Source organism: Urocitellus parryii, chromosome 15 (assembly GCF_045843805.1).
Source record: "Urocitellus parryii isolate mUroPar1 chromosome 15, mUroPar1.hap1, whole genome shotgun sequence".
In the NCBI taxonomy this organism is placed as follows: domain Eukaryota; kingdom Metazoa; phylum Chordata; class Mammalia; order Rodentia; family Sciuridae; genus Urocitellus; species Urocitellus parryii.
In genome coordinates, this window is record NC_135545.1 from 8701876 (window position 1) to 8727452 (window position 25577).

A 25577-nucleotide genomic window follows, 5' to 3' on the forward strand; every position below is an offset into this window, starting at 1 on the left:
TGTGAAATCTTCCTCAGATCACAATCCATACATGCCCTGAATGGGGCCAAAATTGCTCAATACAAAGAAACTTTGCATCACCATCACAAGTTGTTTTTACCAACCAGCTAATTTGACCATGAGAAAAAGTTAATGATTCTTTTGACTTTAAAGTCTAGTCTCCGAGTATCTCCCACAATGTTCAATGGTAGCTACAGCTGGAACCCCTGCACCACGCACAGACAGCTCATCACCATGACAGATGACTACTTGTGGTTTGAAGGGTTACCTTTCCATGTTTTTGGTATCAGCTATGAAGTTATAAAAGAAGCATGTGCTCAGTTTCTGATAAAGGATGAAGACATAGTAATGGTGTCTTTCCCAAAATCAGGTAAGAAAACAGAACAGGAACCCCCCATGGGAAAGGTGAGGGCTGCGTTCCTCACTCACTCAGCAGAGGATGGAATGGGCTCTCCATGCCATGGAGCCCTGCTTCGTAGAGGAAAGGGCACTGCCCAGGCCACTTCCATTCATACTAGTGCAGAGTGACATAAGTGCTCAGCAAGGATCATCTAAGGTATTGGAGGAAGAAGATACAGCCATGAATCCTAAGCAGATTCAGGAATTTGTGTGGTGGCATGGGAGAAGGGGTGGAAGAGGTTGAATGGTGAAATCGTAATAGCAAAATAGCAGGTCAACAGACTGAATGGGAGGTCATGTGGTGAAAGGAATATTTTAAGTAAGAGAGTCAGCATGGACAATGGCTGGGAATCAAAAACAAGCCTGGAAAATTCAAGGAACTGAAAAGACATGCATCTACAGCAGTGGGACTGGGGGCAGGAAAATTGCAAACTGGGTGAGGATTCAGGCCAATTTCATTGGAAGTGGCACAGCATTGGAGAGTTAAGGGAAGTGGGAACATATTGAAATGATCACAGCAAAGAGCCAAGAGTTGGAAGCAACCAAAAATCTGTTGACAGGTGAATACATAAACAAAATGTGGCATGATGATGCAATGGAATATGATTCAGCCTTAGAAAGAAGGAAATACACCTTCTACAACATCCACCAATGTTGAGGGCATCACACTATATGCTATATTTTAACACAAAAGGACAAATACTATATTCTTCCACAAGTGCAAAATACCTAGTGTAGTCACATTCATAGAAAGAGAAAACCCCATTCTGGGTTCAGGGGCTGAAAGATGGAATAAATAGGATTGTTCTTAATAAGCTGAGTTTCTGATTTTCAAGATGAAAAGGTTCTGGACATTCGGTGAGCAAAGTAGGAATGTGCTTAACACTGCTCAGCACTACACAACTGCATGCTTAAAATGCATATGATGGTAAAGTTACGTTATGCATTTTATCACAATATATTTTTATGTCACAGTTCAGATTGAAATGAGTGATCATCATTTTCCCTCCTCATCTAGGAACCCACTGGTTGGTTGAAATTCTCTGCCTGATTCACTCCAAAGGTGATACCACATGGATTCAATCTGTGCCCATCTGGGAACGGGCACCCATGATAGAGACAGATATGGGTTACAGATTGTCAAATGAGAAAGAGGGCCCACGGCTCCTGTCCTCTCACCTCCCCTTCCATCTCTTCCCCAAGTCTTTATTCACTTCCAAGACCAAGGTCAGTGCCTAATGTTCAATCAATGCTTTTTCCCTTCCATGTGCCTAGATAACCCCTGCAGATCTTGCTGGCTGTCTGCTCATTGAATAGGTTAGATGAGACCTGCGATTCTCAGACATTAAGTAAGGTTGATGTGGCCACAACACAGACCATACTTGAGTACAAGGATGAGAATGATTCCACAGATTAGCCTACCATGAATTAAGGGATAAAGTGACTGGATACTGGCAGAATCTTAGGAACCTACATCTTATGTGCAACCAGAACTCATAATTGCATCTACACTAGAGTATCCCAAATTTTCAGGTCTTAAAGATGGCAGCCAATATCCATTCAATAAAAGCCTCCTAACAGGTAGGTGCAAGCATCTAAATCAGTGTTGCCCATTAATAAATGCATAACTCCAGGGGACTTCTCAGGAGTGATGATTAGCAATTTTAACCACGGAAGCCCACTGCAGGTCACTGTGCTTTGTGATCAGCAGACACTAAAACCTCCCCATGGCTGACAGATGATCAGCATAGACCATGGATATCCAAGATCTAACGTGCAACAGACTAATTTTGGAAACATGCTTTCTTAAACTGTTGATTTCTAAATTTTTTATGTTTTTATTTAAACAACACCAAGAAAACTAGCTTGGAAATGTCATAAAGTGTCTAACAGTGAGACTGCCCCAATAGACCCATTTCTATGTCTCCTCTTGGGTTTCATTAACCCTTGCCTGATCAAACTGAGGTCTAAGGAGACATGAGACCTCCAATAACAACACCAAGAGAGTTGGAGCAAATACAAAGTCAGTTTCTGGTGTTCAAGTCCCAAGTGGTGTGTGTGTGTGTGTGTGTGTGTGTGTGTGTGTGTGTTTACTAATCTTGAACACTAGCCTCTTAATATGCACATGTAGACATACCCAGTTGGGAACTATCATCTAGACCAGATGTATAACATTTCTACCATCCAGAAAGTCCCCACAGGCCCCATTGTATCAATCGATACCCACCACCTGAGGGGAGCCCTCCCTGGACTATTGCTACAGATTGCTTTTGTTTATTCCTGAATCTTGTATGAAGGCATTCATGCTGTGTGGATGCCATATCTGGGAGATTCCTCGATGCTCTTGAGTGTGAGAATGACTGTATGTTGCTATGAATCTGAATATACCATAATTGATTAATCCATTCTGCTGTTAGTGATCATTATGGAAAGCACACACATTTCACAACCTACCATCTAAAACTTTCCAGCAGCTTCCCATCTGGAGTAAATTAATACCCCAGAAAGAAAAGACACTGTCTTCCCCTTTTATTCCTAGAACATGAATATATAATAGGAACTTTAAAATCTATATTTGATGAATGAATGAAATAACTAATTCATTAAAGGAATCAATTGATGCTTAATAGAGATTAAGTAAAAACTGCTGGGATCAAGATCAAGATCAAGGTGGGAAATGACTGACTTAGGCTGATTTTTCATTGTCTCATTTTTCCTTAATTTCAGGTGATATATATCATGAGAAATCCGAAAGATGTTTCTTGTGTCAGGTTATTATTTTTATACTATGACAAATGATTATAAGAAACCAGAGTCACTGGAACGATATTTTCAATGGTTCATCCAAGGAAACGGTGAGTGTTCTGTGAGCAATATGAACAATGCTGGTTCTACTCTGCTGGTCTTTCTTTTATTTGGTTGTATCCCTATCTTATTCTTCTTTTGCATATGTTCCACTCAGGAGAGAAAGCAGACTTTGTGAGTCTGGCTTGTTACAATCTGCATGCTGATCTCTAGTTCCATTTTCTTGAAAATGACATAATAGAGTTCGTCTTTATAACTAAAACTCCATCTTATGTATGTACCACATTCTCTTTATTCATGCATCAGTCAGTGGACACCAGGCTGGCTTCATAACTTATCTTTTGTAAATTGAACTGGCATCAACATGGGTGTCCTATATTGCTATAATGTTCTGATTTTAATTCTTTTGGGTAAATACCAAGGAGTCTATGACTGGGTCATATGATGGTTCCATTCCTAGTCTTTTGAAGAATCTCCATACTGATTTCCGTGATGGTTGTACTAATTTCCAATCACAGTAGTGTGTAGGTGTTCATTTTCCCTCACACCTGCCAGCATTTATCATTATTTGTGTCCTTGATGCTTCCATTCTTTCTGGAGTGAGATGCAATCTCAGTGCAGCTTAGATTGGCTTTTCTCATATTATTAAAAATGTTGAAAATTTTTTGATAAAATTGTTGGCCATTGTATTTTTCCTTTTGAGAAATGATTGTTCATTTGCCCATCTATTGATTGGGTTATGTGATTATTGGTGTTAAGATTTTTTAAGTTCTTTATATATTTTAGATGTTATTCCTCCATCAGAAAAGTACCTGGCAGAGATTTTCTCCCATTCTGTAAGCCCTCTCTGTCTGTCTCATTTCATTAGCTGTGCAGAAGCTTTTTAACTGGAAGCCATTCTATTTATCAACTCTTGGTTTTGTTTCCTGAGCAACAGGAGTCTTATGGAGGAAGTCATGCTTGAATCCATATGGTGGAGAGTAGGCACTATGATTTCTACTAGTAGTCACAGTGTTTATGGTCTTATTCCTATGTTATTTGTCCACTTTGAGATGATATTTGTGCAGAATTTCTCTTCATTCTTCACTTTTCCAAGCACCATTTATTAAACATGCTGTGTTTTCCCCAATATTTCCTTTTGGTGTCTCTGTTAAGGATCAGCTGACTCTTTGTGGGTGTTTCTCTGTCTTCTATTCTAATCAATTGATCTATGCCTGTTTTGATATCAGCACAATTTTTTGTTACTTTACCTCTTTAGAATGATTTGACACTGGGAAATGTGATAATTTCAGCATTATTCTCTTTTATTTTTATTTTTTGTTCTAGTGGACACATCTTTATTTTATTTATTTATTTATTTTATGTGGTGCTGAGGATCAAACCCAGTGCCTCCCCCACACATGTGAGGCTCTACCCCTGAGCCCCAGCCCCAGCTCACCATTGTCCTTTGTGTATGTGTCTGTGTGTTGGGGATTAGACCCAGGGCCTGGCACACGCTGCTCCAGTGCTCTGTCACTAGCCACATCCCCAGCACTTCATCATTGTTCATATTGCTCAGAATGGCTTTAGATTTTATTTGTCATTAAAATTTGGGGACTGTTTCTTCTATTTCTGTGAAGAATGTCATTGCTATTAGATGGGGATTGCATCAATTCTTGAGATTCTTTTTTTTTCTTTCCTCTGTGATTTATTAACTATTTCAACACCCTTTGCAGAGATTTACAAATGATTTGCCCCCAACATTTTAATGCTCACGAGTTAACCAAAATTTTAAGTATCTTCCTCAAAGAACAACCAAGTCACCTGACCTGGAAATTCTAAACAGTGGTCATAAATAAACTTCTATTACTATAGCTGATCTCTCACTTTAGAAATGAAAGTTACAAACATTTTTTTTTCCTGTAACACATTTCCCTGTAAATTTGTCGAGGCCAGAATCATTGTATTTTGGCCTCAACACATTTAAGAATTTCTGCAATTTGGCAAAATTGTGAGCAGGGCTGGCCCTCATATTTTCCATACTAAGTCCTTTAATTCTACATGCAATAAACAATGGATTTGAAGTCCCATGCGTATTTGATGCAGGCCTGTATTGTTTCATTATGTTCCAACTTGCTTATTATCATACTAGTTTTTTTTAGTTTGTTTCTTTGTTTTAATTAGTTATACATGATATTATAATGCATACTATACTAATCGAAATAAGCCAATCCCAAGAAACCAAACATCGAACTTTTTTCTAATATGTGGATGCTAATTCACAATAAGGGGGAACACTAGAGAAGAATAGAGTTACCTTAAATTAGGTAGAGGGAAGTGAAGGGAAGGGAGGGGAGGGGAGTAGGGATAGGAAGGACAGTAGAATGAAACAGACATTATTACCTTGTGTATATAGGTGACTGCATGACCAATGTGATTTTACAACATGTACACTCAGAAAAATGAGAAATTATATCCTATCTATGTATTGTAGATTTCTTTTGGTAATGTGGCATTTTTTGATTCTGGGTGTACAAAAATATAGGAGGGCTTCTTCAATTTCTTCTTCAATTTTTTTCTTCTTCAATGTCTTCTTTAATTTCTTTCTTCAGTGTTCTATAATTTTCATTGTCGGAGGTCTTTCTCCTTTTGGGGAGATTATACCTAAGGGTGTTTGTTTGTTTGTTTTGTATTTAACTGAGGGGTGCTTAACCACTGAGCCATATCCCCAACCTTTTTTATATTTGTTGTAGAGACAGGGTCTCACTGAGTTGCATAGGATCTTGCTAAGTTGCTGAGGCTGGCTTTGAACTCAAAATCCTCGTGCCCCATCCTCCTAAACTGCTCAGACTACAGGCTTGTACCCACACCTGGCTATGTAGGAGACAATTGTGAATAGAACTGCATATCTGACTTGCTTCTCAGCAGATTCATTGTTATAAAGAAGAAAAGTTCTTGATTGTTTTGGGCTAAACTTGGGTACTGGAGAAGAAAGCATCCTTTAAATCTATGACTGAGAAATGTGTGGCAGTGTGGGTATCTGAGACAGCAGGGTGTATGGGCTGTGAACCAAAGGAGGTATGCGCTTAAGGGAGGTGTTGATGAGTTGTAGGTCCTCAACTAAGCGATAGGACCCATTGGGAAGGGGAATGAGTAGGACGGAGGTACCCTTTGCTAAGAAGGTCCTGAATAATAGGTTGTAGGCCCAGAAGAGCTTTTGTGGACAGGGGGTATTGAGCCTGATTGGGGAAGGTGTTGGGATCTTTGAGATGAATATTAACTGGTGGGCAGGAAATGGTGGGGGGGGTGTGGGTATCCCATACAATTGGGTCAACCAGGTTCATAGGTAAGGGGTCCTTTTTGGTATGGTGTTTCATGTCAGCCTCACAAGTGGAGCAGAATGGCCAGTCTTCTGACAAAAGGTCCAGAAAAGATGAACAGCTAAATTCTGGGACCTGAATGATGCCAGGAGCCCGGATGCTGATTGTTTTATTGGATTTAGAGAGAATATCTCAGCTGAGCAAAGGAACTGGACATTGGGGCATAACTAGGAACGTCTGAGAGAATGGGAAGTTGTCTATAGAACAAAGTAATAGGGAATTCTTTTTCGGATAGATGGTCTTTCCTCCTACCCCGACAATAGGAGAGGTGGACGGCCCTGTTTGCCCCCAGAATTCTGTCAGGATAGAGAAGGTAGCCCCGGTGTCAAGAAGAAAATCAACCTTGCACCTATCCACCTGAACCCACACTCTGGGTTCCTGTCTATTGATCATTACAGCTAGGACAAGGACCCAAGTCTCTGTCAATTGATAGCCATGCCCAGAAGGTCAGAGGGTTCCCTGGCCATAGGCCTCCTACGGGATCTAGGACAGTCAGAGCCCCCAATGACCTTGTTGTTGACATTTAGGCCATAGGGTACTCAGAGTGCATGGTGCAGGGCATGCCCTGGCCCAATGTCCCTTTTTGCCACACTTTAAGCAGGCACGGGTGTGGGGTGTTGAACTACGGTGAAGGGCGGTGAATTGAGGAAGCACCCTGCACGGCCTGGGCAAGCATCTGAAATTTCTCAGTCTGGGGGGTGGCAGGGCCTCAGGGCTTTGTTTGAGCTTTTTTACTTTGGCCCAGATGTTGGGGTAGCTCTACAAGGGGAAATATGTCATAAGGACATGAGGCCACTGGGGTTTTGGGATCTAGGTTACTACTGAAGGGCTTTTGTAAGCCAATCCAGAAATTCTGATGGGGTCTCTTGTAATTTTGGGAAATTGACGGCCTTATGTGCTGCTTTTTTGAACCCAGCAATAATACAAACAGAGAATTGGTTCCTACTCTGTATGCCAGCTTGTGTATAATCCCAGTCGGGAGTTTGATCTGGGGCAGCAAGTGGCCCCAGGGGGTGATTGGGATTAACTCAGTGAGTTTCATCCGCATGGACTCTGGCAAGTTCCCAGACTCTGGTACATTTCTTCAAGAAGGAGGGTATCAAGTAAGGCTATAAGCCTGGAGGACCCATTGAAACCCTCAGGACCTAGTTTGTGGGGACTAAAGGTGTCAGCCAAGTCAGGGGGAGCACCTGAGGGGCTGGATGGAGCGACAGGGGAAGTCAGGAGGGAGTGGGATCATCTGCTGGACAGGTCGGGGTGAGATGAAGAAGAGAAAAATCTCAACATACGCGATCTCCTTCCACCCTTTCGAGCACTCGCAGAAGTTAAACAGACCTCTGAGAATTGCAGGATCTAGGGATCCTCCTGGGGGCCATTGACTTTGATTGTCCAATTGATAGTAAGGCCAATCTTCTGTGCAGAATTTAATAAGAGGGAGTCTGCAGAGAGGGAAGAAGAGGCCCTCACAGGTCAGGAGCGGGACAAGGGTGGGAGAGAGAGAGAGAGAGAGAGAGAGAGAGAGAGAGAGGAGTGCCTATTCTTCCATCCCTCAGTGCGTCCCGCTCATGTACCAGGTTCCAGAAAGTTGTGGTGGTGTGTGTTCTCTCCTCCAGTTTGGGCATCAGAGGTTTGCTGGACGAACACATTCAAAGCCCCTTCATAGCTTGTCTTAAGTTGCATGCCCGATAGGGGAAATCACCTACTGAAGAGCCGGTGTTGTGTGAGTAGTAGCAGCACTTGAAAGAGTGGACAAGGACAGCAAGCCTTGAGAGAGGGGGCCCTCGAGACGTGAGGCATTCCCCTTCCCGGGTTTCGGCACCAATAAAAGAACAAACAAGGCTCAGCGTCATAGAAAATGCCCATTTATTGAGGAACAGCTCTGCATATTTATAGAGCCAGGGGTGGTTTCACAGTTATGACACTTTAATGGTTGAAGGGTTTGACAGTTGGCATGGGGTGCTTTCTGAATGGTGGGTAAGGATCATGTGAGCCAGCAGGGCTTGTTTGATTGGTGGGTAAGGATCATGTGAACCTGCAGGGCTAGTCTGATTGGTGTGTAAAGATCATGTGAGCCAGCAGGGTTCACCACTGGATGGCTCTTCTCGGGGGATGAGGAAGTTAGTCTTTGAAGGCGGGATGACTCCCAACAGGTACCAGTTTATAAGTGTTTTGGGAGAGGTTTTTGGGGAATTCAAGCAGCATCATATCATCTGCAAACAGTGATAATTTAGATTCTTTCTTTCCTACTTGTGATTTTTTGATTCTCTTCTCTGTCTGACTTCGCAACTAAATTTTCAAGAACTCTAATGAATGGGAATGGTGAGAGTGGACATCGTTTCCTTCTTCCTGATTTTAGAAAAACTGCTTCCAGATTTTCTTCATTCAGCATGATGTTGGCTTAGGGTTTGTCACATATAGCCTTTATGATGCTCAGCCAAGTTCCTCTGTCAAGGAAAATTCTATTGATGTGGTGAAATTCATTTATGGACTTGCATGTGTTGAACCAAACTTGCATCCCAGGAATTAAATCAACATGCTATGTGTATAATCTTAAAGTGTGAATACAACATATCCTGTGTGTAAACTTAATGGTGAATAGGATTTGCTAATATTTTAATAAGGATTTCTGTATCTGTGTTCATCAGGAATATTGGTCTGTTGTTTTCTTATTTGATGTGTTTTTGTCCGGGTTGGATATCATTATGATACTACTTTCATAGAATGAATTCAGGAATGATCCCCCTCTCTACTTCAGAACCTAGTTTGAGTAGCCCGATGTTGAGAGCCACAGCCAAAGGGGCCCCAGCAAACTTCCAGCTGCCAGCAAACTTCCAGCTGCCAGCTGATGATTGGCTCACAGCGGCCCCAGCAACACCTAGCTGATTGGCTCCTCTGCGGAGCTGCTCATTGGGGGACTTCTTTGGCTCCTCCCATGCAACCCAGCCAATTGGCCTCAAGAGCAGGAGGATTGTGGGAGGTGGAGAGGCTGGTGTGGGGGTGAGAGGCTTGTGGGAAGCCGGTGGTGGCAGTTGGGCTCTGAGGGTTTTTTCCTGAGGAGCTGTTTTGTTTGGCGTTTGTAGTTCTAAAAATAAAGTTAGTTTCTTTTGACAAGTGGATCCTGAATTGTGCCCAGCCAGACTGCGGCATTTGGTGGCCCGTATGGGGATCGAACCCGCGACCTTGGCGTTATCAGCAATTATACATGTACAAGATGTCAGGATTTAGAGTCACAGGGATGACAAAGAACCTGTTATGGTAGTATGTAACCTGCACACCTGTGCCTGTCCAACAGTGCCCTATGGATCATGGTTTGAGCACATTCGTGGCTGGATGTCCATGAGAGACAAAGAGAACATCCTGCTGCTGAGTTATGAAGAACTGCAGAAGGTGAAGTGAAGTCCCTCTAAAACTCAGCACCCACCAACTCCTGTCAATCCTTGTTTCCTCTGATGCCCCTGGTCCTCAGTGTCACCACTCCATATTCTTTGCCAAAACATAGACTCTCAGAGGTCACTAAGAGTAGATGAGCCCTTGGTCTCCACTGCCTTGCTTCTGCATAACCCTCTCCAAGCTCCAAACTCTGTTTCTTTAATTTTCTATATTTTACAGCAGAATGAATTACAATTTACATTAAACACATGGAGCAAAATTTTTGCATCTCTGGTTGTACACAAAGTAGAGTCACACCATTTGTGTCTTCATACATGCACTGTGGTAATGAGATCCATCGCATTCCACCATCTTTCCTACCCTCATGCCCCTGGATTTCCCCCCTCCCCTTTGCCTTTCTAGAGTTTACCTAATCCTGCCATTGCCCCACCCCAACCACATTATGAAGCAGCACCCTTAAATCAGAGAAAACTTTTGGCATTTGGCTTTGACAGATTGGTGAAAGCATTTTCTTCATGTCTTCAAATTTATTTCATTTGACAACATCTAAAGGGCCCTTCCACACACCAAGGCATAGTGTCATGGCTTATGCTAGCATCTGTGGTTATCAAGGTTGCTGTGTGCAGGACCTATAATGTTGACAGAAACATGGTGATAAGAAGGGATTGGCCAGAAAGCATTGAACCCAGAGTTGTGTCCACCTCTCTGTCTTCTACCCATGACTGATGCAGTGACATAAAGGTGAATTGTCACTTTGTGTATCTATTCTGAGAGGTCAGGGTCTGGAGTACCAGAAAAGGCCTGCAGATGATGCGCAGCCCTGGGATATGTGTGCAGGGTACAGCTGGGTAACAGAAATGACTGCTAATGACCTGTAGCACAGTGTGGCAACTATGGAGAACAGTAAATATATATTTCAAATTAGCATATGGAGAGGGTTTTCAGTGTTCCTATCTAAATAAATGATTCATGTCTGAATTTGTAGATGTGCCACTTGTACAGATTGGATTGTCACATATTGAATAGATACTTATTCTAACCTTATTTTTCTGTTGAGCACAAAAATGTCACACTGAACTGCACAAAGATGCACAGATCCCTTTGTGAGTTTCATACATCCACAAGTAATTGAAAACTTTAAAATTTTTAGATTTTATTAGAATTGGAAACAATATTTAAAAAAGCAAGAGTAACAGAACTTTAGGAGACATTTGGCCTGTGAGCCTGTCTTGGGGACAGAGAAGATGCCACAGGCACAGGCATCTACTTCCCCTGGAGAAAGGACCTTGGTCACATTCCTGCAGCTGCTTCCTGTCCTGCTGTGTTCACAGCATGAGGTCGGTTCTCAACAAGGACCTTGATGCCACCTTCAGCCACCTCAGCAGCAAGTTCCTACATGTCCCTGTGATTCTCCTCTCAAATCACACAACACATTTTTAAATTATTGCCACAGTTGTGTGTCTTCTTGTTATATAGTGACTGGGGCTCTTGTAAAAAAGCAGATAATAAACTCTATAGTCTGAAGAGGAAGGTCTAGGATTCTAAGCAATCCTTTCTTCTTATAAAGATCTATTTCTTGGTGTGATCTCCCAGAAATATACATCAATAATCATGGGCCTCAGGTTTAGAAAGATATTATGAAGTCCTATGTATTATTCAAGGGACCTTTTTGGGACACACTATCATTTGGTGGAAGGATTAGTCTTTGGGGGTTTGTCTCCCTTACTTATCTCCCATTCTTTTTTTAATTTTCTTATTTGTGGTAATTAGTTGAACATGACAGTAGAATGCATTTATGCACTTTGATATACAGAGAAGAGATATAATTTCTCATTTCTCTGAGTGTACAAGTTGCAGAATCATATCGGTCATGCAGTCACATACATACATAGAGCAATAATGTCTGTTTCATTCTACTATCTTTCCTATCTCCACATCCCTACCCCTCCTCTCCCCTCACTTTTCTCTACCTAATCTAAGGTAAAGCTATTCTTCCCTAGTGCCCTCTGCCTTATTGTGAATTAGCACTCGCATATTAAGAAAACATTCGGCCTTTGGTTTTGTGGGATTGGCTTCTTTTGTTAGAATGATATTATCCAAATCCAACTATTTATTGGCAAATCCCATAATTTTACTCTTCTTTAAAGCTGAGCAATATTCCATTGAGTATATATTCCACGTTTTCTATATCCATTCATCTATATTGAGGTTGGTTCCACAGTCTAGCTATTTTGAAATGAGCTGCTATAATCATTGATGTGGCTGTGTCCCAGTAGTACACTGATATTAAGTCCTTTGGGTATAAACCAAGGAGTGGGATAGCTGGGTCAAATAGAGATTCCATTCCCAATATTCTAAGGAATCTAATACTGCTCTCCATAGTGGTTGCACCAATTTGCAGTCCCACCAGCAATGAATGAGTGTGCCTTTTCTCCCCACATCCTTGCCAACATTTACGATTGCCTGTATTCTTTTTTTTTTTATTGTTGGTTGTTCAAAACATTACATAGTTCTTGATATATCATATTTCACATTTTGATTCAGGTGGGTTATGAACTCCCATTTTACCCCGTATGCAGCTTGCAGAATCACATCATTTGGATCACATTGGATTCAGGTGTATTGAAAATGTCTGCTTCAAGTACATGCAGAACCTGTTTTACCAAAATTCCTCCTAGTCACATCTTTCTTCAAAAGCTATTCAAAAGTTCAAGATTCCTGCCAACCAGTGCTTCCATTGATTTACATATTGATATACTCATGTCTGTTGTATTCTGCTGCCTTTCCTATCCTCTACTGTCCCCCCTCCCCTCCCCTCCCCTCCCCTCTTCTCTCTCTACCCCCACTACTGTAATTCATTCCTCCCCCTTGTATTATTTTTCCCTTTCCCCTCACTTCCTCTTGTATGTAATTTTGTATAACCCTGAGGGTCTCCTTCCATTTCCATGCAATTTCCCTTCTCTCTCCCTTTCCCTCCCACCTCTCATCCTTGTTTAATGTTGGTCTTCTTCTCGTGCTCTTCTTCCCTAGTCTGTTCTTAGTTACTCTCCTTATATCAAAGAAGACATTTGGCATTTGTTTTTTTAGGGCTTGGCTAGCTTCGCTTAGCATAATCTGCTCTAATGACATCCATTTCCCACCAAATTCTATGATTTTGTCATTTTTTCTTGATGATTGCCATTCTGACAGGAGTGAGATGGATTCAAATTAAAAAGCTTTTTCTCAGCAAAGAAAACAATTCATAAAGTAGGGAGAGAACCCCACAGATTGAGAGAAAATTTTTACTACATCCACCTCCAATAAAGCCTTAATCTCTAAGATATATAAAGAACTCAAAATGCTTAACACCAGACAAACCATATAACCCAATCAATAAATGGGCCAATAAACTGAGTACACACTTCACAGAAGAAGAAATACAATTGATAAAAAAATATGTGGAAAGTGTTAGAGAAATGCAAATCAAAACTACTCTAAAATTTCATCTCACTCCTGTCAGCTGACAATTATCTTCCATTCTTAAGAGTCTCTTTAGAAATCCCAATACCTTCCTTTGGGGGTCCTGAGCTCACTCTCACTGGAAAGCCCCTGTTGATCATCACATCACCACCTCCTTCACTCCCTCTGCTGGCCCCTTGCCCTTTTTCTCCCTCCATCCAGCATCCATTTCAGTCTTTTCCTATTTTGAGATGTCATCCTCTCCTCTTCCTCCCCCACACCCCTCCTAATACCTCTTTTCCCATTTCCCATCTCTGCTGTCCTTCCTGTTCAGAGCATCACTCTAGATTGTTCACATTGTAGGACCCAAGAAGCACCATAGAGAGGATCTGTAAGTTCCTGGGAAAGAAGTTAAATCCAGAAGAACTGGACTCAGTCCTCAAGAATTGCTCCTTCCAAGTCATGAATCAAAACAAGATGTCCAATCTTGAAATATTGCCTGAAGAATTCTCTTCTAGGCATTTCAAAATTACAAGAAAAGGTAACTGCTCTGTTTTCAGAATATGTGACAATGCTTGGAGCGCATTCCGGGTTAACCACCCAACAATAAGAGTCACAGTGTTGAAAGGTATCAACTTGAATCATTCATAACCAAGAAAGCTTCTTGTGTGCCCTAATGGAAAAAAATGCTTTCATGGCACTGGGATGGACTGCAGGTACCAGAGAAAGTTGATTTAGTCTTGGAGAGAAGGGTGGGTTTTGGAGATGGTTGTGTCTAGGCTACTCCACTGGTGACTTACCATAGAGGACTGCCCTAAAGAGAGAGATACACAAAGAAAGACCAAATTGGAGAAAGTAGGGAGTGGGTTATTTGCTATGAGACACTGTAAGTCCTCCTTTCTGTATTGAGAGATGAATCGTAACTACACCCTTGGATTCAGGTGTATTGAAAATGTCTGCTTCAAGTACATGCAGAACCTGTTTTACCAAAATTCCTCCTAGTCACATCTTTCTTCAAAAGCTATTCAAAAGTTCAGGATTCCTGCCAACCAGTGCTTCTGGAGTACAGAGAGAGAAAACAGGACTGGGCTGGGGCTGGGGCTCAGAGAGAGAGCACCTGCCCAGCAGAAGGAATCACATGAAGATTGTTCAGATAATGAAGATATCAGTGAACATGGGAGGAAGGATGAATGGTATAGGACAGCAGTTACATATTAGACATTCTGCTACTTTACATTCATATGAGTGAATTGTCCGAATGCATACATATATAAGCTTAACTATTATTCTATATTTAATACATAATTTAATATTTTAACTAATTACATTGGCATACTATGTGAAAATTGATTTATTATCCACAATACTGTAACCACATAGGTAAAGTGAAGGACTTATGCCATATCTTTAGCAGCCTTTTCATCAGCCACTTTCTCATGTGGTAACACCTCCATGGCTTTTTGAAAATCCTTGCCTATAAAATTGGATAATATGCTAGTATATTACTCATTCTTTGTTAAACCTTTCAACAATTATTATTGAGCATATATTCTCTAAACTCTAAATCTTAGGCGATTTACAAAGCTTTGATTTCCTAATATTTTAGAAATGCATACCTTATGCACCTTCAAAAAGGAAGTACACAGAACATCTCATGTTTGATCATTGCTATGAAGTGAATGAGGATGATGATGTATGGTTCTGAACTGAGAGCCCCACTGAGTCACTGCATTGGAGTTGACATCTGAGTGAGGCCAATGGACTGGAGGTGAATGTCTGCTAGAACAGCACTCTGGGGTAAAAAGCATGTACGGTAAAACCCCTGAGGAGGGGGCACCCTGGAATGTCTGAAGCTGAATCTGAAGATTGTGTCATGAAGCAGAGAGAGCAAATGGGCATTCTCAGGGATGAAGTCCCAACCAAGAAGGAACATACACGTAGAACCTCAAAGCACCAGGGAACTTGGCTGAAGGAGACTGGAATTTTTGGGAGACTCTGAGCCACAAGGGAGTGGAGCCACTGGATTTGGCAAGGAGTCAACATGGATTTCTCTTACAGAAGAAGAGATCACAGGCATTGGCCAAAAGCAGAGAGACTAGTTTGACCTGCTCTGATCACCCAAGTCATAAATTGTTAGATTGAGCCACAGTTCTCAAGAAAGAAGTGTTCAGAATTAATTATGATCCAGATCTTCTGATTTATACCCAGCATTGCTGCTCATAGATTCTGTTCAGGTTGCTTTGAAAATGGAGGGAAGTCAGGACACACATTCCTAGCAGGTAGACTTCTAAATACGTATGGTGGCCAGGCAGGAGAAGGCCACACCAATGACCCAGGGGTCACTCTGCTGTCTTGACAGAGCAGGGAGGAGGTAGCCGTCTTAAGACCTATCCCTAGATCTGACCTGTGTCTACTTCATGTTTTCCAGGCATCTGTGGGGACTGGAAGAATCACCTCACAGTGGCCCAAGCTGAAGCCTTTGATAAAGTTTACCAGGAGAAGATGGCGGGTTTCCCCAAAGAGCTGTTCCCATGGGAGTAATGTCCAAAAATTCTGAATATGGTCATTGTTTTTAATGTCCTGGGATGTGTACACGACTGGGGCGTTCTTCACATAAAACCCATACTTATAGGAAAGATGGAGGGTAGATAGAATAACACAAAGAACCAATGAAATATAATTAATGGATGAGAAAAAAAGTCTAATCAAGTGAAGAAGGAGAATTGTAGAAAGGAAGGAGCATGGTAGAGAAAGGAGGGTTCATGAACTGAAAGGGATTTTCATGCATGAATGAGTTTTTCCATTTGAGCCCAACTCCTATGTGTAACAATAAATCTCTGAACAAAAGTGAAAAATCTTCTTCTTCCTTCTGGAGAGTTGGATTATACATTTTTTATCTCTTAACACTTGCTAGTTAAAAATTACTGGGATTTCCCTATTCACTTCATCACTGCCTAGCTTTAAAGAAACTTATTAATATTTAAAACACAAAAAGCTTGAAAACATACAGTAAGACTATCACCCACAACCATGTCTTTTTTTGAAAAAAAAAAAAGAAGCACAATGTAGAAGCTGTTATTAAGGGTCCTTTTCTATTACATGTATCTGCAGAATTTATGATGATGATAATCTGCAAGAGTATAATTTCCGACAGTGTTATTTCATTTCTGGTTTTCTTGACAGGATAATAACAAGTGGTATGTATGAATCCTTTAAACCTTACATGAATGGTGGAAGGTAAGGTATATTCATAGACTCTCATTTCTACTCAGCATTTAACCTATGGTTTTATCTGAGCTGATAAGTACAGAGTAGTTCAGAATTGAACTAACTTGGGACAAAGTTTAGTTACCTGTTTTTCTGTAAATGACACTGGGTTTCCCCCTCACCAATGTTCCCATATTTAAAGTAAATGAATATTTACTTTAATATTTAAGTAAATGAATCTGGTTCACTATTTGGCAAGCATGACCAAAAAAAAGCTAAGAGATTTTCGAAGATGAACATTAAGAACTGAACTAGAGTGTCCATTCACTGGCCTCTTGCAGGTGTTATGAAATGTTTCTCCAGTAATCTTTAATAAAGGTAAAATCCAAATAAACTCCTCTACCTCTGCCTGCTTTGAGTTGAGTGTGAAATTCATTAACTTGGAAGTGCTTCAACTGGGGTACATAGTATTCTTCTCCCACTACCTTGCTGTAGAAAACACCTCGCATATGAGGATTTGATGATAAGGCTTCTTAGGGTTCTTTAAAGGCACTTGAAGACCATTTTAGTAAAATCCCCGACTGTTCACTGGGACCTGCAGATGTCAAATAGGTAACTAAAAGAAAGAATTGAAAAGCTTTCCTCTTGGCCTTCTGGTACTATCTCTCTTCTTTGATGCCTGAAAACGTTGAGTCAGGTTTCTGTTCAACTCTGCAGGTGAACATATTCATTCTTTCTCAAGTGGCTCCGCTGGAACTAAAATACAAGGTCAATTTGACCTGAATTTACCTAACTTACCTCCTCCCATGAAGGCAGAATACAGCAAGACAAAGTGAACTAAGACAAACTAATCCAGGCCTTGGGAGTGGCCCTAGAAGTCTCCAGTCATCAGTCCTTCCTGCCCACTCCCCACCTGCTCCTCCCCGCCACTGTGTGGCCCTTCTGCACACTAGGCTCCCTGTGGTGGCTTTGCTGGTCAGAGCCTCCCACCTTCTTTGCCTTCCTAGCTGTCCAAACCAATCTTTGTCCTTTCCAAGAACCTGGCCTCAAAATCATGGTCTGTTTGTGAAGTAAATGAATCTGGTTCAGTGACAGTTCTGTTTACAACTAGTGATGACTTTCCTTCTTTAAGAACTTTCCAAGTTTTTAATTATTATCTAAGCTTTGGGTAGTTTTCTGTGTTTGTCTTGCACCTGTGATGTCCAGGATGTGAGCAGAGGTTCTCATTGCAACATTCACTGTTAATTCAGGCTCCACACACACCCATTTACTATGCCCAGTCTCCCAATATGAGGAACTAAGAGGTGGCGCCATGCAGAATGTCTTCTTTTATGCAATTTTCTGGCAGTGCCTCCAATGGCATTTATTTTAGCTAATATTAAAAAAGCAACAAAATATTTTTCTGGGTGACATGGATAGGTCAGTACTTTGGGCTGCCTACAACAAATATTATAGTCTAATATTCTCTCCCCCATCCCATTCTCTCTGGCTTTATTTATCCCCAAATTGAATAATTTGCATATCACTGTTGAGAAAAAAACAAACGATATCCCATTTTCTCCAAATTCTGACTCTTTAAACAGAAAGATATTACTCTGAAACCTATACAACTAAAGTTAGAAACAAGTAAAAACAACAAAAATCATCAAAAATGAAGATGAAATTCAGAGGAATGCCAACAACATCACAATCATCAAATTCAAGAAGTAATATAAACATAGTAATGGAAGAAAAGAAAAAAACTTTGAAAATATAAAGAACCTTTTTAAAATGATTAGAAACAACTGGACACAGTGTCACACACCTATAATCTCAGTGGATTGGGAGGCTGAGACAGAAGGATCATGAGTTCAAAGCCAGCCTCAGGAACCTCAAGGTGCTAAGCAACTCAGTGAGACCCTGCCTCTAAATAAAATACAAAATAAGGCTCTGGATGTGTGTCAGTGGTTGAGTGCCCCTGGGTTCACTCCTTGTGAAAAAAAAAAGATTTTAAACAGAAGGCAAGCAAAGAAGATCTGACTGAGAATAATTGCAGTTTCTAGAAATGGATTCAATGTTTTTAATCAAGAGAACATTCATAGAATAAGAAAAACTGCTATATTTACAGAGCAAATCAGTAAGTGGAAACATTTACTCTGACTAGTCAATTCTGATTCATATCCAAGTAAAACAATGTAGCTTGAAGCATGCTCCGTATCTCAAGCTTCCACAAGGACAAACTTATTAAAAATCCTTCTAACTTGTAACGAATTCAAGATATATGATGCATTATTGTTAACCATAGTGAGACACTGTGCCAGAATATTCTCCTCCAACCATTTGTAAAACTGTATCTATTGAAAAAACTCCCTCCTTGTCTCCTCTCTACCATCCCTGATCTCTGGAGAGCAGCATTCCACTGTTTCAACCTTTGGATTCTATATTCTAATACAAGGATAGTATTTGATTTCTTGTGGCTGGCTTGTTTCCTTATAATGTCCATCCATGTGGCCTTAAATAATAAGACCGCATGCCTTTTTTAGACTGAACAGATGTCATTGCTAATATGTGCCACACCCTTTTTGTCTATTTACCAATTGATAGATATTTGGTGACCAGAGAATTTTATCAGATTAATGGAATATGTCACAACACCAACATTCAGTGCAGGAAAGAGTGAGGGAAATGCTATAAAACTACTCATATAAGTATGTGCACCAACAAATTTACACCCAGCGAGACTGTCTATCAAGTATAAAGTCTGCAGACAAAATTATGCATGATGAAGAATGCAATAATTATTCTCGCATGCTATTCTGGAGGAACCACTAGGCATCAGCACTCTTCACTCTTCATATATAAAATACAGTTTTGCCTTATACACATGAAATTCCATGAACTTGGAGCCTAGAGAGTTAATGAACGTAGTAAATTCTACCCAGACAGGTAAAATGGCCTGCTGACTTAGCTCATGCCAGAATAAGATGACATGAAATTTGAATCCCCACCTCATATTTTACCAGGAGTAAGAACTTAGAAAGATTGCTTAACATTTTAGAGCATGATTTCTCCATCAAAAAACTAGGTTCATTCTTTTGCATACCATATGAATTTGGGGTGTTTTTTTGAAACAGGAGAATAATCATTTTCAATTTGTAATTTTATTGGGTTTTTTTACTTAGAGACTTTTAAAATATTTAATTGATTTTATTTTTTAAATACATGACAGTGGAATGCATTCCAATTCTTATTACACATATAGAGCACAATTTATCATATCTCTGTTTAAATATAATGTATGTTCACACCAATTCATGTCATCATACATGAACTTTGCATAATGATGTCTATCACATTCCACCATCATTGCTAACTCTCTACCCCCTCCCTTCCCCTCCCACCCCTCTGCCCTATCTAGAGATCCTCTATTCCTCCAATGCTCCCCCTCCCTACTCCAATATACATCACTCACCTTATGTCAGAGAAAACATTCAGCATTTGTTTTGGGGGGATTGGCTAACATCACTTAGCATTATTTTCTGTAACACTATTCATTTACCTGCAAATGCCATGATTTTATTCTCTTTTATTGCTGAGTAATATTTCATTGTGCATGTATGCCACATATTTTATCCATTCAATTACTGAAGTGCATCTAGGTTGGTTCCACAGTTAAGTATTGTGAATTGTGCTGCTATAAACATTGATGTGGCTTCGACCCTGTAGTATACTGATACACACACACACACATACACACACACACACACACACACACAATGGTATATTACTCAGCATTAAAATAGAATAAAACCATGGCATTTGCAGGTAAAGGATGGAGTTCGAGAATATAATGCTCAGTGAAGTAAGCCAGTACTGAAAAACCAAATGCCAAGTGTTTTCTCTGAAAAATGGATACTAATCCAAAATTTGGGGGCTGAGGGGCAATGAGATGAGTGATGGAACTTTATATTGGGCAAATGGGATGGGGGAAGGAAGCATGGGGGTAGGAAAATGGGGGAATGAGATGGACATCATTACCATAAGTACATGTGTGATTGTATAAATGGTGTGACCCTACTTTGGGTACAACTAGAGAAGTCAAAAATTGTTCTCCATTTGTGTACAATGAATCAAAGAACATTCTGCTATTGTGTACAACTGATTAGAGCAAATGAATATATTTAAATACAAAAAAAATAATAGAAAAGAGTTTAGAAATCATTCTTACCTACTCTCTGGCAGGCATGAAATCAGAAACTCCTTACGATGATCACAAAGCAGGTCATAGGTACTGGACTCATGGACAACAACAGCCATTCTTCCCTGTTTGTGCTCTCTCCTTCTGATGTCACAAATTCCTCACACTAAATCTATGAGGAAGGCCTGGTCTTGTTAATTCAACCAGTGGTGGTGGGCCATGTGCTCATTTTCAGGCAATGTCTCATCTGACTGGAGATAGATTGTTAAAGCAAAGTCCCCCCTCCTAGAGTATGCAGTGTAGTTGAGGAGAAAGATAATAACCCCCCAAATTCACAAATATCAATGTAAATGTATGTAAGGATACACATGTAGAGTATGAAGTCAGGCACGGATACTTACTTGTGGAATAGGAAGTCATGGTAAGGGTGAGAGACAGAGTTGTCAGAGTCACCATTTTAGAAAATGAAGAGGGGCCCTCTGAGCCAGTGAAGTGGATTTGCCAAAAGTTAAATTACCTGAAATCAAATTGCATTGGGGCTGTTTGAGGAATGGCAGGAAGTCTGCCTGGTGTGCATGGGGGAGATTTGATACTCAGCTCTAGAGGAATTTGGACTCTTTCCCAAAATATGGATCACTATATACTGAGGATGGAACTCAGGGATAGAGCTCCTGCCTAGTCCACATGAGGCCCCAAATAAATCCCCATAAATTCCACAACAAAAATCAAGACACACCCATGAAATCTGACCACCTGCTTTCTTCCCAAGCTGTGCATCAATGAAACACATGTTTTCAACAACCCCTGTCACAGATGCAGAGTGAGGCATTACCTAACGTGCCCAATAATATGGAAAACTCCAGGATTGAACCTTAGTCAACCTGATGATGATGCTCACATATTGTCCACTGAGAGTTGCATTGCAAGATGTTCTAAGTGCAAACTGTTAGAAATGTCTTCACTTTTGTAAAGATAAAAACTGACCCACTGCACCCTCCCATCTCTGTCCAAATTAATGGCAAGTTTCACTAACCTGGGATTGGTGATTCAGTGTGTAATACTTGGAACCCAAGTGCAGCTCTCTCACTTGATGTTGGTATGACTTTCAATAAAGTTGTTTCCTTTTTACATTAATACATTAAATTGAAAATATTATAATATTATTGTATAAATATTATTGTATAATTATTATTATATATTGATGCATTAGGATGACACAGAATAGTTGGGCTCATGGTGATATGTCCCCACATTCACACAGCATAATTAGGATTGATATATTGCTGCACACACACTTTCCTCTTCCCTCCTCTCCTCCCTTCCCTGATTCATCTCCAAGTCTTTACTGTCTCTTCTATTTTCTTTTTTTCTCTAACTTCTGCATATGAGATAAATATATGCCCATTGACATTCTGAGTCTTACTTATCTTACTTAACAAGATGTTCTCCATTTTCATTCATTTTCCTGCAAATGACATAATTTCATTTTTCTTTATGGCTTAATAAACCTTCCTGCTATGTATGTGTGTGTGTGTGTATGTATATATATATATATATATATATATGTGTGTGTGTATATATATATATATATATATATATATATATATATACCACTTTTATCCATTTACGAGTCAACAGGTTGTTTCCTTTAATTGATTACTATGATGCTCACTGGTGTAAAGAGGAGGGTGCATGTATTGCTGTATAATATGGAGACTTGGTTCTTTTGAATAAATACCAAGGTGTAATTGAGCAGGGTCACGTGCTGGTTCCATTCGTAGGCTTTTGAAGTATCTCCATTCTACGTCCATAGTAGTTTTTAATTCCACCAACAGTGCATAGGTGCTCCAATCTCCCACGCCCTCACACACACACACATAATTTATTCTTCTTCTTCACACTTGACATTCTAACTGGAGAGAGATGGAATATTATTGTAGTTTTGATTTGCATTTTCCTGATTGCTAAGGATATTGAACATTGCTTCACATGTTTCTTGGCCACCTGCGTTTCTTCCTGGAGTAAATGCCTCTTTAGTTCACTTACCCATTTACACAATGGACTCTTTGGGGTTGTGGTGATAAAGTTTTTTGAGTTAGTTTTACATTCTGTCAAAAGGGTAGCTGGAAAAAATTTTCTCCAATTCTTTCTTGTTTTTCTTCACATACTTACTTCCATTGCTGTGCAGAATTTTTTAATTTGATACTTTTTGTTTGTTAATTCCTTGCTTTGTTCCTATATTTAAGGAGACTTTCTGAGGAAGTCAATGCCTTTATCTATAGGTGGAAGAGTTGATGATGTGTCTTCTCTAAATATTATAATAAACTTTCAGATCTGATCCCAGATATTTGACCATTTTATGTTGATTTTTATACAAAGATGAAGTACTGGGATCTGCATCATCATTTTCTAGTGGAATCTCCTGGGTGCCATGTTTGGACAGCCCCAGCAGAGGGACTAGACAGGAAGGACAGATTGTAGCAGTACAGTCAGAGCCTCCTGTGCCACCAGGGATAACTGCAGACCATACACAGCAGGGACTCGAGGTCACTGGGGATAACTGTGGCCAGTGCAGCACTGACTCAGGGGTCATCCAGTGTTTTCGATTTGCAGCATGAACTTGGTTATCACCAGGAATGGGGGATACTGCAGCACAGAGCTTGACTCAGGGTCATCCAGGGATCACTGCAGTCCAGTGGATCCCATACTCTGCTGTCCCTCAGACATAACACTGGTCCAAGACTAGCATGCAGTGAAGTTCAGTAGTGAGCATGCACTCGGGAGACAGCTGTATAAACAAGAATAGAGAATGAACTTTGGTGGCAACTGGAGACAAATATAGGGCAGAGGGTACTTCAAAGGAACTGTAAGTGTCACCACACTCCTAACACATGGACTCATTCCAATAAAGTTAACTATTTTACCAAAAGAACTCAACAGACACTTCTCAGAAGAACAAATACAAATGGACAACAAATACATGAAAAAAAATGTTCAACATCCCAGGCAATCACAGAAATGCAAATCCAAACTACATTGAGAATTCATCTCACTCCACTCAGATTGACAATCATCAGGAACAAAAGATAATAAATGCTGGGGAGGATGTGGGAGAAAGGGTACATTCATACATTGTGGGTGCAACTGCAAATTAGTACAACTGCTCAGGAAAGAGCTAGGGAGATTCCTCCAAAGACTTGGAATGGAACCCCCAAGTGACCCAGCAATCCCTCTTCTTGGTGTTTATCCATCTCTAAAGTCAGAATACTATAGTGATGCAGCCCCATCAACATATACACCTCCATAACTCACAAGAACCAACTTTGGAAATAACCCTAGTACCCATCAACAAGTAAACAGATTAAGAAAATGTGGTATATTTACACAGTGGAGTATTACTAAGGCACAATAAAGAAAGAAATTATGACATTTATTGGTTAATAGATGGAACTGGAGAACATCATGCTCAGTGAAATAATCCAGACTCTGAAAGCAAAGGGTTGAATGTTTTTACTCATATTAGTAACAAAGAGCAAAGTAAGGGCAAAAAGTACAGGGGAGGATCTGATATCATAAACATAGAAGGAAGAGAAGTGGAATATAAGAAGGAGACTGAGTGGGTAGGGAGGGATTGGAAAGGTGAGGAAATGCAGAATTGTGGTGAGCTGCTTCTGCCGCTTCTGCAGACTATGGTCGCCATTACAAGATGGCGCTGGCTCCGCTGTGGTTTGTGACAAACAACTCCTTATTTGGGAGAGTTGGCGCATGGTTTTTCAGCACCCTATGAGAAAGTGCCAAGTGGCAGCTTCGCATTGGGGCTTGAGATGCTTTATTAAGGCTGGGAGGGGCATCCGGGATGGAGAAGAAGAAATATCAAGGGCCTGAATAAACTGCTGAAAGAAGATTCCCGAGTTGCGTCTTCCTTGCGGGCAAGGGGTCGCGACAAGTGGTGCCGAAACCCGGGAACCAGAACTTTCAGTAAGTCAGGGGTGGTGCACCGGTTAGTCCCAGGAAAGTGGGATCTGCGATCAAAGCAGGGTTAGTCCCAGGTAAGTGGGATCCGCGATCAAAGCAGGCAGCTCCTCTGTAAAGAAAGAGAGAGCGTTACATTTTATTGCAGCTGCACTGTGTACTTTCGCTTTTACTTTCACTTTTGTTTTTTGTGCTTCTTTTGCTGTTGTTTTTTGTGCTTCTTTTGTTGTTGTGTCATGGGTGTCGCATCTTCAAGTCCGCTTCTCCTGGCCCTAGATGGCCTGTTACGTTCCAAGGGCCTAGAAGTGAAGCGTAGTACTTTAGAGAGATTTTTACAGAAGACAGATATTGCTGCACCGTGGTTTGCATTTTCGGGCAGCCTTACTATACCTAGTTGGGATAAATTAGGCAAAGATCTTGACTTTGCTTCTGAGCAGAGCATATTAGAGGGTGGGGTGATACCCCTTTGGAAGATGGTCCGTAGTTGCCTCACAGATGGCAGATGGCAGGAAGCACTTACTAAAGGACAGGAAGTTCTAGAGCAATTACATGAGGAGAAGTCAGAGACGGCAGGAAGTGAGGTACCTCAGGAGGATGGGAGTGTGCGGAGCGTGAAACAGGGGAGGAGACGATTGTCTCCGGCAAGAAGTGAGATATCTCAGAAGGATGGGAGTGTGCGGAGCGTGAAACAGGGGAGGAGACAATTGTATCCAGATCTCAGTGCGCTGCGCACACCCCCGTGCGAAAGTGGGTCAGAGGAAGAGGAGGATGAGGAGGAAGAGCTCGGGAGGCTGTCTCGTCAGCTAGGGAGTGTAGGTATAGGAGAAGGG

At 40.8% G+C, this 25577-nt stretch overlaps 1 pseudogene; it reads left to right on the top strand.

Annotated features, from left to right (window-relative positions):
- The first annotated feature begins 234 nt into the window (after positions 1–234).
- On the top strand, positions 235–15932 carry LOC113178351 (sulfotransferase 2A1-like; annotated as a pseudogene).
- Positions 15933–25577: the final 9645 nt, after the last annotated feature.